Raw genomic sequence first — 7,879 nt, 5'->3', positions numbered from 1 at the left:
AGAGTTTGCGCTGTTAGCGCTGTTAGCTTCCAGCTGCCGGCTCAGCCGTCGCCATGTTGAGACGTTGTGACTTCACCCATTGGTTTGTGGGCTGTTGTTTTGAAGTCGCCATGTTGTTTTTTTGGACAACCAGTGAACCGGAAGTGACCATATCTGGAGTGGGGAGGAGTGACGTAGAGACGCCGTATACGTCTCTGGAAGAGACCTGTCAATCACCGTGTAGCCCCGCCCTAAAGCACCCCCTGCATTATGGTCTGTTTGACTCTAAATGGACCATCATTTACTAAATGAACATCATGCTGTATTGAAGAAGACTTGAAACTAGAGATTGAGACCATAAACTCATGTTTACAATGTTTACTGAGGTAATAAATCAAGAGAGAAGTAGAGTCATTTTCTCATAGACTTCTATACAACCAGAGGAGTCGCCCCCTGGTGGACACTAAAGAGAATGCAGCGTTAAGACACTTCCACATCGGCTTCACTCGGCAGAACCGGAGGTTGCCGCCTGGTATTACACCACTTTAGCTGCCAGCTCATACTACACATCTAAAAACAGTCAGATAGTGTACATCTTCATCAGGATAACACGTCTTATAATCCTAAAGAATCATGGAAAAAAATATAATAGTTTTCTTGAGGTTCCTCTCTCTCCCTCTAGGTGGCAGCAGAGGAGGATTAACACCTTCAGACTTTGAATATGCAAATGAGCTTCACCAACACTAATCTCCGCTCTGCATATCACAGTGGACTCCAGCAGTGAGGAGAATCTGCCCCGCGTGCTGAAACCATCAGCTGTTCATGTAAATAATAATAGTATGAATAATTAGCAGCACATGTCGTGCTTTCATCACTAGGATTCTGATTCATGTTTACTTCCTCTTTTTATTCATTTTTAAATGTTCTAATTATTAAACATAAGATAAATCCCGGCCACCAATCCTGACAGCCTGCACGGCTCTTATTTCCTGTGACAATCAATCCCGCTGTTTCTAATTGGATGGGGTAGTACCCCCCCTCCTCTTCCTCCCTCCTCCTCTTCCTCCTCCGCTCTCTGGTTTATTGTCACTGACAGTCGGATTATTCCCTCACAGAAGCAGCCTGCTTCCTCTCCTCCTCTTCCTCCTCTTCGTCCGACAATGCGGGCACCAACTAAGGATTTGTCATTTCTTCTTCCACCTCTGCGTCGTTGGTTGCTCCTCTTCCTCACGGTAAGAGAACCTCTGCTTCCAGATCGCTTCTTGTGCTGTACGTGCGCCCGTGTGTGCGTGTGTGTGTGTGTGTGTGTGTGTGCGCGTGTGTGCGCGTCAGCACTGCCTGGCTCCACCACGTGCACGTGTTAAACAGACTTGTGTTTTATAGAAAGCTTCTTCTTCTTGTTGTGTGATGCAGCGCGAGCACCGATTTAACTTCATCACAACTGCGTGGCGCGCGTGAGACGTGTTCTCTGCGTCCTGGCTGCGATGCGCGCTGAGATGACCGGCTTTGTGTGTGCGTGTGTGTGTGTGTGTGTGTGTGTGTGTGTGTGTGTGTGTGTGTGTTTTCTCTGTTCGTAATGAACCGAAGGCTTGTAATTAAAGACGCGCGCGTGCAGTCCCTATGACGGTTCAGCGGTCTCGCTCGCTCTCCGCGCGGTGTGGACTCACATTCCCCTTCAGACGGCATGTTAACGGTGTGGTCCCGGGGACCCCGGGGTCTGCTGCTCCTAGGAGCCGCACACGATGGTGGGACAGTCAGAGTCACAGCGGACTCTTAATGAGTTGGTTCATCATATTCTAGTTTACATGTTCTCATTTATAAATCATGTCTTATTCTATTATACTGTTTATTGTCACGCACCAATCACAAAGCCACATTCCTTGTATGTGCAAATGCACATATGGCAATAAACCGTCTGATTGTGGTCATTGTTTTGAACTTGTATTGATATCAAGGAGCTCCTCAACGAGATGTATACAATAAAAGCATAATTAGACAAAACATTTAAGAAACAACGAAATAACCATGAGATAAATAAACAATACCAAATGTGACAAAAAGAATATATATATATATATATATATATATATATATATGAAATAATAAGACATAGAATCAGGATATGTTTGTTTCCAAGGTGCCAGATCACATGCCACCTTTATTTATTTATTTATTTATATATATATATATAATGGAGGCAGACTCCGGAACATAAACATAAATAAATATTCCAGAAGGAAACCAAACATCAACAAAGGGAAAACATCTACGAGTACCGTACATTTGACTGTAATCCCTCTTATTCTACGAGCAAACGTTCAGAAGAAGCAGGAACACTCGTTCAGTTTCGGGGCCTTTTGTTTCCTTTCAGCATCTTAAAATAACCCGACAGGCTGTTACTATGCCAACAATAATAACTGAAAATGCATATTTGGGTACGTTTGGGATTTGGCTCCGGTCCCCCATCGAACATAACTTTGGACCTAAAGCTCCCCGTCCTCACAGTCGACCTTAAACATAGAGCTGAACTCTTGACTGAGATGTTGTTTTATTACAATAGAACATTTAATTACCACTCTTGCTAATTCCTCTCACTGATTTAACTCAAACCCGCTTGAGGTTTCGGCCCCTGGAGGCTCCACGGCCCCCCCCCCCCCCCCCCCCCCCCCAATCAGCTCCTAAAATTCGGGTGGCATATGGCTCAGTCTTCCCCGAGGCTCACAGATGTTCAGTCGTTACATCAGCAGCCTAGTTTGGATGCAGAAGACACTGAAACTATAGTCTGCCTTCTCTCTCTGTGTGTGTGTGTGTGTGTGTGTGTGTGTGTGTGTGTGTGTGTGTGTGTGGGATGGGGGTGGGGGGTGTTTGTGTCTTTATGGGAAAGTGTGGCTCAGTAATTGGTAAGGTCTGATCGCCTCGTGTTCTCACTGGAGGGCTATAATACTGCTGAAGATAATCCCATGAAAAGCAGAGGGGAGTAATCCTGGGATGTATTTGAGGGGCTACAGTCCCTGCAGGAGAAACCAGGAAGAGAACAGCAGGTTGTTGCCTGTGAGCCCTTTAATATGGAGCAACGATGGAGATACGTCACAGGTTTGCATGTCCGTCAGTGGCAACTAGTTTATCAAAGACTGATCATCAAACATTCATTGGTTGTATCATTTCTAGAGTCCTGCAGAGGGACAACGAGAAGACGAAATAACCAGCACAGGATCAGCTCATGAACTCGTCACCAAATTCAATCCTTTGGTTTCATGTACAGGGACTCCAGATGTTGGTGGTTTTGTTGCATAAACCGAACTGTTGTTAACCACAGCTTTAAACTCAGTGTTACAGTTTCTGTGCTGCAGGACTAAAGAGCACGAGCCGACCTCTCAGGGTGAAGCACTGCTGATCACAGACAGAATATTAACAAGGGACCAAATCTGACATTCAGACAAAAACATTTCCACCATCATTATCTTATTTTACTCAAACATTCAGGAAGTGTGCAGCTTTGTTCTTCAACGACAACACCATTCATTGTTTTTTCTCTTTTACAATGTTGAACTTGTGACTGCAACTCCTCAAAAGCACTTTTACAGTCGCAGACTGCGGCGCGGTGACCTCGTGGTCGAAGCGGTGGCCTTGAGATTTACAGGCCGGCTTCCACTGAGGACGACTGTCCTCCAGCTGCGTTATCTTCACTGTAAAACCCTGCTGGGTTCGGAGGAAGTGATGCCAGAGCAAAGCTCCGTACTCCGTCACGGTGAAGGCCTTCACAGATGTCCCAGAAACAGCTTTAAAACAGTCATGTATGACAATGAACCACACGCTCGCAGTGCATGGATGTTATCGCTGTGACTGATTGTTTAGAGCTCATGTTTTAATAAATGAATTCAGAAGTTTACACGAGAAGAAACTTTTCAACATCTCAGGGTCCATTAAACACAATCCTTTTGATGCTTAAAAGTCGCAGATTAAAAGCTAAATGCTCACATTGAAACGATGCCCTCATGCGTCACGTGAACACGTGCTGCACACTCAATCGTATTTAAAACCCTCTCATATCACAAATAATATTGTATTTTCTATATCGGTCAATACAAATCACATTAAGATACTTTCTGGTCTGTAAAACACTTTTTTTTTTCTTTAACATTTTGAAATAGTTAGCTAGATAGCTAGTTAGCTAGTTAGCTAGCCCGTTGTTAAGCTCATTCTCTGTAACCAGTGTAGCATTAAAGCTATAAAGCTAGCTAACTAGCCACCTCTCCACTAGTTAGCTATAGCTGGCTCATTCCACCATGCGTTAAGTAAAAGATGAGAGCTGCAGCTTTTAATTTATTTCCCTGCCAGACTTAAATAAAAAACGATTTACAATAACTATTTTTCGTTCGAACGAAAACTATTTCATTCATTTCCTCATGTGCACATGTGGTTTATTGAAGGAAATATACGTCGTGGGGAGAACGACTGGGAGGTTTTTCTAGGGGGAACAACACAAAAGTAATTATTGTTAAGGTTACAAGTAAGGATGATTTTCATTACTGATTAATCTGTAACTCGTTGTATTTTATCTCATTTCGTTGAGGAACCAAAGATCTCAAGGTGTCGTCTTCAAATATTAATTTTGGAGAAGCTGGAATCTGAGAATTTGGGCTGAAATTTTTACTAGATAATCAGAAATTAAAGGCAGATTGAGATTGATGAGGACTACGGATGCAAAATGTGACGAGTTTGCGAGTTTGAAAGGAGGCAACTCTCCATTTATCGTGACTCACACTGCTTTGTTTATGATGCTCGCTCACTCTGTGTTTAAACTGTGGAGCTGCATGTCAACCGGCCCAGTGACGTCCCCCCTCCATCCGCACTGACAGGAGCTTTAAAAAGGAGTTTAATCTGGGCTCTGTTGTTGGGTTGGTGGGCTCAGTGTGGGCTTTGGGGAGGACGGCTCATACGTGTGTGTGTGTGTGTGTGTGAGGGTTAGGCATTTTAGGAGGCATACTTACATTTCGAAGTAATGGCCTATTTATAGGGCAAACAAACAGCGGCACAGCGTGAGAGAGAGAAAACCGAGTCCAGTGCCTTTGGCCTGTTGTTAGCATGGAGGAATGCAGCGGTGGTGGTTGTGATAAGGAACGAGTGCAGGGGATGCAGACACGGCTTGTTAGAAACACACATGACCACACATATACATACACACACACACACACACACACACACACACACACACACACACACACACACACACACGAGAGGCTGAGCACATGCACAGAAACAACAACACAATGCTCAGTGTTGGCACTAATGCTAACGTGCTGCTGTTTTCCTCTACGGCTGCAACAACTGATCCATTAAATGATGATAATTATTATAAAAATAGGATGTTTGTCTGATTGCGTGAGGCGCTGTGGGAGCAGTAAGGCAGCCAATGGCGTCGCCTTTGTAGGTCACGTGACAAACTACAGGAAAGGACTCGCTCTCCTTCGTCTCTGGAGTAAACATTTGAATTAACCACAACGTTACTTTATGGAGGTTCTGACTATTTAATGCCGTCAGTCAGAAACTCGAGCAATATCTGATCAAATAATGATTATATAATAATAATGAAATACCAAAAATACAATAATAAATACTATAAAAACTATAAACGATTGAAATGTAATTATAAAAGCCTTAACACAAAGTGACACAAGGTATTCTTCTTGTTTCTGGAAACATTGGAACAAATGTCTGAATGTTTTGAACAACGAGTGACTTTTTAACTGCAATGACTGGAACCTGTGTGTGTGTGTGTGTGTGTGTGTGTGTGTGTGTGTGTGTGTGTGTGTGTGTGTGTGTGTGTGTGTGTGTGTGTGTGTGTGTGTGTGTGTGTGTGTGTGTGTGTGTGTGTGTGTCCTCGTATCGTATTTTATATATTGTTGTTGTATTTGTGTTTGTTGCTATACGGACTCATGAGTCTGAAATAAAAGTTGAATGTAGAATAATACCAATGATAATAATACTAACAAATAAATGGTGAAATCTGAAAAATAATACACTTTATTATTAGAGCACTTAAAGACAAAGCAACACATTTAAACAAGAGCAAACTAGACAATACATATATATATATATATATATATATATATATATATATATATATATATATATATATATGCTCTCTGCCCTACAGCTGGGACATGCAGCATGCCTGATTGTGTGTGTGTGTCTAATCACAAATAGATAATACATGTTTGCCTCAGTGTGTGTGTGTGTGTGTGTGTGTGTGTAATTGTAGATAGCATGCTGCTCTTTATAATCGCGTGCGTTCATATCTTTAGGAGGGCGATCATCAAAGACTTTGATATCGATCACAGCCTCGCGCGGCCCGAGGTGAACAGTGCGAGTGCTCGGATGCTAAACAGATTCACTGTGACTGTTTGTGTGTGTATACTGTGTGTATATTGTGTGTATACTGTGTGTATATTGTGTGTATATTTTGCATGACAATGAACCTGGGCGAATCAGCAGGATGGGTGAGTGTGTGTGTAAAATGTCCAAAAAAGATGCAGATGAGTCTGCGATCGCTTCTTTGATTTGACTGAGTCAATCGAGTTTAGTAAACTCTGAGACGACTGGGACAAGAGTGACGTCAGCTCTCTGCAGCTCGTCCTGTGGGAACCAATCCCTTTAAAGAGGCTATTATCAATATTTGCATTGTATGCAAATGGTCACCCGACTCCCTTCAGCTCTACAGAGCCGTTGTGATGTCTTTCTCCTCGTTGTTTCCTTCGTCCAGACTGGAACGGGGTTCTTTGTTTGTTTCCTGTTCATGAACTGACACACAAACGTAGATGTTGAGCTGGAATGTGTTTGAGTGCTGCAGAGCTCAAGCATGTTGGAATGTCGAGGCTTTAAAACCAAACTGATCGATTCCTTTTTTAGCAACACAACCCCCCCGTGGACATCAGAGCTCCATGTTTGATTGACATTTTATTTTGCCGTCCAAGTATCTCTCAGTAGTCCGTACGTCTGAAACGTAACGTTTCATGTCTGCAAACTCTCTCGTGTTTTTAAAGTCCTGCTGCTGACTTCAGTGGCTTTCTCTGCTGCTTTTCCTCCGTAAAGCCGTAGAATCCCGGGATCCGTGTGCACGGGATCGCTCTTTTCTCACCGGACTTGTTTTAGAAAACAAGCCGTGGACATTGTCTTTGCTCTTGAATTCACTTTCATTCACACGGTTGGAAAACACATTATAACATGTTATCACAATGATGTGTAGAATAACAGCACTTTACACGCAGAACCGGCACACGAGCTGTTAGCAGCCGGTGGGCTAACGTTAGCAGCCGGTGGGCTAACGTTAGCACTAGTTTGATTGAGTTTCACTATGATGCGTTCGAGCTCCATTCAGTAAAAATGTTTTTTACGTTATCCTCGTAAACCCCTCACAGGATCGGTGGGATTAGAGGTTTATGGGTTTAATAAACAAAGACACGAGACCACTGTTCGTGTCCCGTATGAAACGAGAAGTCAACGTTGATTTATTTGTCGCGTAACTTGTGTACTTCAGTGACGCCGCTTCCGCAGTTATTTTAACACAGACCACAATCTTTTCCTAAACCTAACTAAGTTGTTTGTAAGTTTATTTTGAAAAGACTGAATGCATGTATCATGTGTACCGTTGCACGAGGACACGTTGTATCATGATGTGTTTAAATGGAATCTTGTAAAATGTATTTATTGTAGTGATGTAAAGGATCGTTACAATACAAGAAAAAAACACTATAAAAAATTACTCTAACAAAGTAAAAAAGATAACATTTAGTATTTTAGATGGTTTACACTTCAGAGCGGTTGAAATAAAAAGACGAAGGCGTCATAATGTAACTGAACCTCCGTTGGTTAGCCGTTAGCGGTGCTGCTAACGTTACTA

The 7,879-nt window shown here is 42.8% G+C and overlaps 1 protein-coding gene across 1 annotated transcript in view; it reads left to right on the top strand.

Moving 5' to 3' along the window:
- Positions 1 to 1,085: 1,085 nt before the first annotated feature.
- The window catches only part of pcbp4 (poly(rC) binding protein 4), a gene marked incomplete at its 3' end in the record, with an annotated part of 92,312 nt that continues 85,518 nt past the window's right edge, over positions 1,086 to 7,879 (top strand). The window contains 1 exon segment of the mRNA XM_079186651.1: positions 1,086 to 1,211.

The sequence above is a fragment of the Pholis gunnellus genome (assembly GCF_910591455.1).
Source record: "Pholis gunnellus genome assembly, chromosome: 3".
NCBI classification, from domain to species: domain Eukaryota; kingdom Metazoa; phylum Chordata; class Actinopteri; order Perciformes; family Pholidae; genus Pholis; species Pholis gunnellus.
Note: the sequence above shows the minus strand (reverse complement) of the source record. Positions and strands in the feature narration are given on the sequence as shown.